Source organism: Microtus oregoni, unplaced genomic scaffold (genome assembly GCF_018167655.1).
Source record: "Microtus oregoni isolate MIOR12 unplaced genomic scaffold, Mior012 000063F_ref0000156, whole genome shotgun sequence".
Lineage (NCBI taxonomy): Eukaryota > Metazoa > Chordata > Mammalia > Rodentia > Cricetidae > Microtus > Microtus oregoni.
In genome coordinates, this window is record NW_024543873.1 from 5353725 (window position 1) to 5359721 (window position 5997).

Sequence of the window (5997 nt, forward strand, 5' to 3'; positions counted from 1 at the left end):
AGATCCTCTCCACTTAGTAAGAAAACCAGTGAGGTAACTGGAAGTAGGAGTCAGGAGGCTGGAATTAGGTTGAGCAGTGTCACCTGATTTCTTAGCACTGACACCTGGACGTCCTTTCAGGCTAATCAAATTAGACCTTGGGCATAAGGTCCATAATTAACTCTCTCTCTCTCCATCCCTCTGGGGGAGGAGGGTGTAGTGAGGTTGTAGTAGTGTGTGGGATATATAAGCTCCTAGTATGATTGCACAGGGTATCCAGGGAAGAGAATCTCCACACCGGGTGATCAAATATAGTTATGTGTGTATGTGTGTATGTGGCAGGAGTGTGCCTGGATGGTTGTGCATGTCTGTGCACACTTCTGGTAGATGCCTAGGACAGCTATGGTTGTGTTTTCTCTGGTGATATTTACTTTTTTTCCGAGACAGGGTCTCATATTTGCCTGAAGCTGAGAAAATAGGGTAAGTGGTCTGACTGATAAAACCAAGGAACATTCCGACCACACAGTTTTGTGCTAGGATTTCAAGTACAGGCTACCAGAACTGGACTTTTTACTTAGATTCTGGGGGTGGATTTGTGTCCTCATGCTTGCAAAGCGAGCACCTTGCTAACTCAGCTATCCTTCAGATCCAAAAATGAACTTTTTAGTTGGGATACAAGATAATCATACACGTAGTTTTAAAAAAAAGTGGATGTACTAAAAAAAAAAAGTAGGTGTTTTCTGAAAATATTGACTTAGACCCTGACTGCTAAGTGTTTCACAAATCAGCTAGCGCTCCAACAGACCAAGATATTATTCCACGAAAATCCAAATTGGTGAGCCAAAGAGTTTAAAACTTACAGCTAACGGATGAGGGATTAATTGCAGGAGCAAAGCAGCTACTGACTGTGGCATGGAATAAGGAGGCCTTCTTTGTAGCTGGATAGATGGAAGTGCCTGCCCTGTCAGTCGACCTTCCAGACTCTTGGTACTCTAGTGTCCCATAGGCTACAGAACCACATGTAACTGGGACAGAATCACACACAGCTGTAAAGGAGATGCCACAAGGAGAGGCTGGAATCTCAGGTGACAGTCTAATGACACCCACACACCCCAAGCCCGATGCTCTTGTATAAAGATAGTTCAGCGGGCAGGTGGTGGTAGTGTGTATAACAGGGAAGGTGAATAAGCCATGGAAAGCAAGTAAGTAAGCAGCATTCCCGCCATGGCCTCTGTATACTGGTATATTTTTGTCTAAATGAATAAAGCTTGCCTGAAGATCAGCGGGCAAAGCAGCCACACTCGTCAGCTATACAGGACAGTGGGGTGGTGGCACACAACTGTAATCCCAGGACTCGGGAGACAGATGGAGGCAAATCTCTGTGAGTTCCTGGCGTTCCTGGACTATACAAGATTGATCCAGAAACAGATCCAGGTGGTGGTGGTTTACTCCTTTAATCTCAGTGCTTGGGAATCTCAGCACTGGGAAGGAGGAAACTGGAGCAATATGCTGAGCAGAGAGGAATATAAAGGAGAAGAGACAGGCACTTACTGGAGTTTGGAGTCTGAGGATTCATGGAGAGAAGACCTCGCCCTTTGAGTCTGAACACTTGGTAGGGAAAAATGTCTCTCTAATGTTTGCTGCTTAGCTTTTCTGATCTTCAGCTTGGACCCCAATACCCGTCTCTGGGTTTTTATTATTCTGCTACACCTCTGCTTTGATTCCTGCTTTGAGATTCCTTCCTTGAGTTCCTTACACAATGGACTACAACTGTAAACTTAAATAAAGTCTTTCAACTTGTTTTGAACACAGTGATTACAATTTAAAACTAAGACAGCATATTCCCAATTGAGGGATAAACCAGACACCATAAACCTCACATTTGAGCCATCCATAATCTTCAGTGAGTCACAAACTCTGCATTCAGAGAGCCTAACCACCATAAGGCCACTTGTTTTTATGAATTTTTTTTTAATTTTAGAAATTTATATTTCATGGAAAAGTTGCAAAAATAGGACATTATATTCCCAAATGCCCTGCACTTGCTTGATTCTTTGTTATGATTTTGAGTGGATGTGTCACAAAGGTTGAGCCAATCAAGGAATTCCTAATTACTACATCCATGGTTTATTCAGATTTCCTTACCTTTTAAAATTACTCTTTACCATTGTCCATTACAAAATCCTGCGAGGAGCCTAATTCATACAGCAGTGATTCCAATGGCTTTCCTGTAAGACCATGTTGTGTGTGTGGGGGGGGGTGTAGTTCGTGCTGAGGAATCATTTCTTAGACTTCTAGGATAAAATGAAACGTTAGTGTGTTTCAACCTTCCCTCCTGTCATTATCTCAATGGAGTCACCTTTGGGAAGAGCAGCTGCATACTAGACCATGAAGAGGCTTCCATAAGATGTTCTTCTCTGAAGTACATCACCTCCATCAAGGTTGCAGAAAACATCAAGTTCTTCATGTTGTATATTGTTCATTTTATAAAAGCTCCCTCCACAAATGGAAGTCTCACAGACAAGGTGGCAGTCCTAGTTTTATTGTCGACCTAACACAGTGTCAACTGAGAGGGAAGCGTCTACTGAGAAACTGCCTATATCAGATGAGGAGGTTGGTCTTTGGACACATGTGTGTGTGTGGTTTCCTTGATTATTAACTCACATGAGGTCCTGGTCCGCTGTAGGCAATACTATTCCAAGGGAGGAGGCTCTGGTTTATATAAAATTACTAGGGAATCATGAGCCTATGACCAAGCTAGAGAAGGAACAAGCAAACAGTGCTCTTTCTTCCAGGCTTCCTTCTTATAGGTTCCTACCTTGAGATCCTGCCCCAATTTCCCCAGGGATGAACTGTGACTTGGAAGCCTGTGCCAAATAAACCCTTTCATCTCTAAGATGATTTTGTGTTGGAGTGTTTGAGAACAGCGCCAGAAACTGCTACTGTGGCCCACCCTGTTGGCAGGCAAGAGCAAGGAAAGGCACATTCCAGACTAGTATGGGCTACATAATGAAACACTGAATCAAAAAGTAAAACCCAAACCATAGGGATAACGACAAAATGAAAGTGTAAATCCACTCTTAGGAATACAGGTCGCTGAACAACAGTATTCTTCTCTGTCGTGGTATGCCAATGCCTGTCTCTAATGTTCATTCTCTCCTCTCAGAGCCATTGAAGTCCTCCTGTCTCTTTGGCTTTCTCTAATACTACAGCATGTATGAGATGGATTGATCTACCATGCCTTCTTTTAAAGGGACAATGGAATGATTTTTCATGTGTGTGGAAAGAGTTAGAGAGTAGGAAACCTCATTTGTATACATGGATAGCTGGAAATCCCAAGACCACGTATTGAAAACATGGCCAATCCCCTCCATACACTTGAGGTGCTAGCATATTACGCACGACATGTTTTATTCAAAATGTTTTGACTTTCTCATCAGTGACCTTGGGCCCTAGGAGAGAGTGGTGGTGTTTTCGATTGACATGATAGAATTAACCAGGCCAGCTTAAAACAACAAATATAACTTAATAATTGAAAACAGGGAAACTCACAGGACCTGGGTAAAGGTTCCGATGTCCAAAATGGGTTTGGTGAACACATTTCGAAGAGAGCAAGTGCACCTGGATTCTCAGATTTTGTTTGCTGGCCCCAGGATGCCACACTCTGGCCAAATGTGATCGGCTGAGCTTCCCCATCATCTCCCCCTTTTGTCTAAACAAGATCAAATCATACCCAATACAACTATATACAATAGAAACAGATGCCAAATATGAAATTACAAGAAACAAACAATATTAAGAAACACATAACAAAAGTTTTACTAAGCATTTTATTTCAAGGAGTCTAAATAACTTATTGAAATTAAGTTTAGCTAAATCATGAGGAGGGTAACTACAATTCTCTAATATTAAACTCCATCAAACTTCTTAGAAGGGAAGTAATATTATATGAGCAACCAGGAAGTACAAACGAAAAACTTACAAAATATGCCAAATGATAGAGACAACTGACTCCTGGGCAATCACCCAAAGACTGGTTTGCAATGTTGAGTCAACCAACTTTGGCTAAGGCCTAACGTAACTGACATACCATTTTCAAAGGCAAGAAACTTTTCAGAACTATCTTACCTTGTTTATTTATTTTTTTTAATTTATTTATTTATTAAAGATTTATCTTACCTTGTTTTGGCAGGATATGACAGTCCTGTTTTCATCCATTTATGGATACTCTGTAGCTCTGTCAGTGGTCAAGGTATGGGCTTTTCTTTGCCCAAAGGCCAGTTCTGCCAAGAAGTAGACAAGCTCCAAGGTGAATGTCTTTGGTGCTCAACATTCTCTAGGGAGGAGAACGGTGTTGCCAGGAGTGATTGTGTCTCACTACCACAGAACTCTAGGTTAGATTAAAGGCCATTTTCTACAGCTCTTTGAAGAGGTTGAAGATTCTACTATCTATACTCAATATAATCTCTGTGTATCTAAAGAACCTGATTAGCCTAAACATAAATAGGATAAACATAGATGACTATTGATCTATAATTCTCGATGCCTATCTAACTTAAAGACTAAGAGAATTAACAACTGTCTAATAAATGAGGACAATGACGTCGAAATGTAAACAATATATATCATTACATAAACACTATGTAAGTAACTTAATCAGAGGTAGAAATGTACATTGCAACATGGTAGATATATATCTCAATATAATATATATATCAATACATAAAAAAATGATTTCAACAGAGGTAGAAGACTCACATACACTATTCAATAGAATTTAACTTTGTATCAATATACAAGAATCAATACCAATATAATTTTCTAAAAACAATAACTCACAAATACCAATCTATTATCCTATCTCCAATTTTCCCTCTTTTTTTTTCAAGAACACCCATGAGCCTATGAAATACTTTCCCCATCTTTCAACCATATACCAATTATAACCAACCCCAAAAGGATGTCCCTAAACCTGAGGGCAAACTCTGCTAGGAGAGGGGACATCATACTCTAAAACTGCTTCCATCTGTCATGGAGGTGACGTTCTTCTTAGTGGGTCCTGTGAAAATAAATAATGGTAAAATTCCAAGATTAATATTTGGTCTGGGAAAATTGCAAATAGTGTCTGAGTGTTTAGAGGAGGTCTGGCCAGGGTGTTGTAAAAGATGTGCACCATTAGGAACTGTCTTGTGCGGTTGGTACCAAAAATCATGTCTTGTAGTTGCACTATCAACATGATGATGTCATATTAACCAGGTGGAGACAATGTTGTGGGGCCCCATCTTCTTCTTGCAAACTTCAAAGGTCACTGCTGGAAAATATATTATTTCTTCTGGGAAACTAATCATTATCTATAAAGACATATACAGACATATATATTCAATGGAAGGTATGATAAAGACAGAAACAGATATGAGCAAAGGCAAAGAAAGTTTATAAATTTTTATTATTATTATTATTTTCTTTCCCATATCATAGCTCTTGACATGAGACAGAAACTCTGGGATATCTCTAATGGACAGGCTTGTAATTGGAGAGGGACTGAGCCAGAGTCCAACTCCAAAGCCAGCTCTCTATATTTATAAAAATATGCACATTAACACATATTTAAAAATATGTTTATAATAATTTATTTACTGAACCTATTCAGTTTTCTTACTGATTCTTATTGGGTTGTAAATAGATTCTATCTGTCAGTATTCAAACATCCAGGGTCCCTTGAATTCTTTGAAGATGAGTGTTTTCCTGGGGAGATAAGCAGAGAACCCTACCCCCATCCTATGGGTTGTTCTTACCATCGGTATGATTATCTTCATTGTGGATGAGCTGTCATTTCTTCTTTCTAAGAGATTCCTCCTCTTCAAACTGAACCTTTATTAATTTTGATGGTACCCACAGTTTTTCTTCTCCAGTGGAAACAAGAGCAAAACCACATCCCCAACACAGCACATATCCTGGCATCCATTGCGAGGTCAACACATCTTTGAAATAAGCTGGTTGATTTGATTCAACAGACTT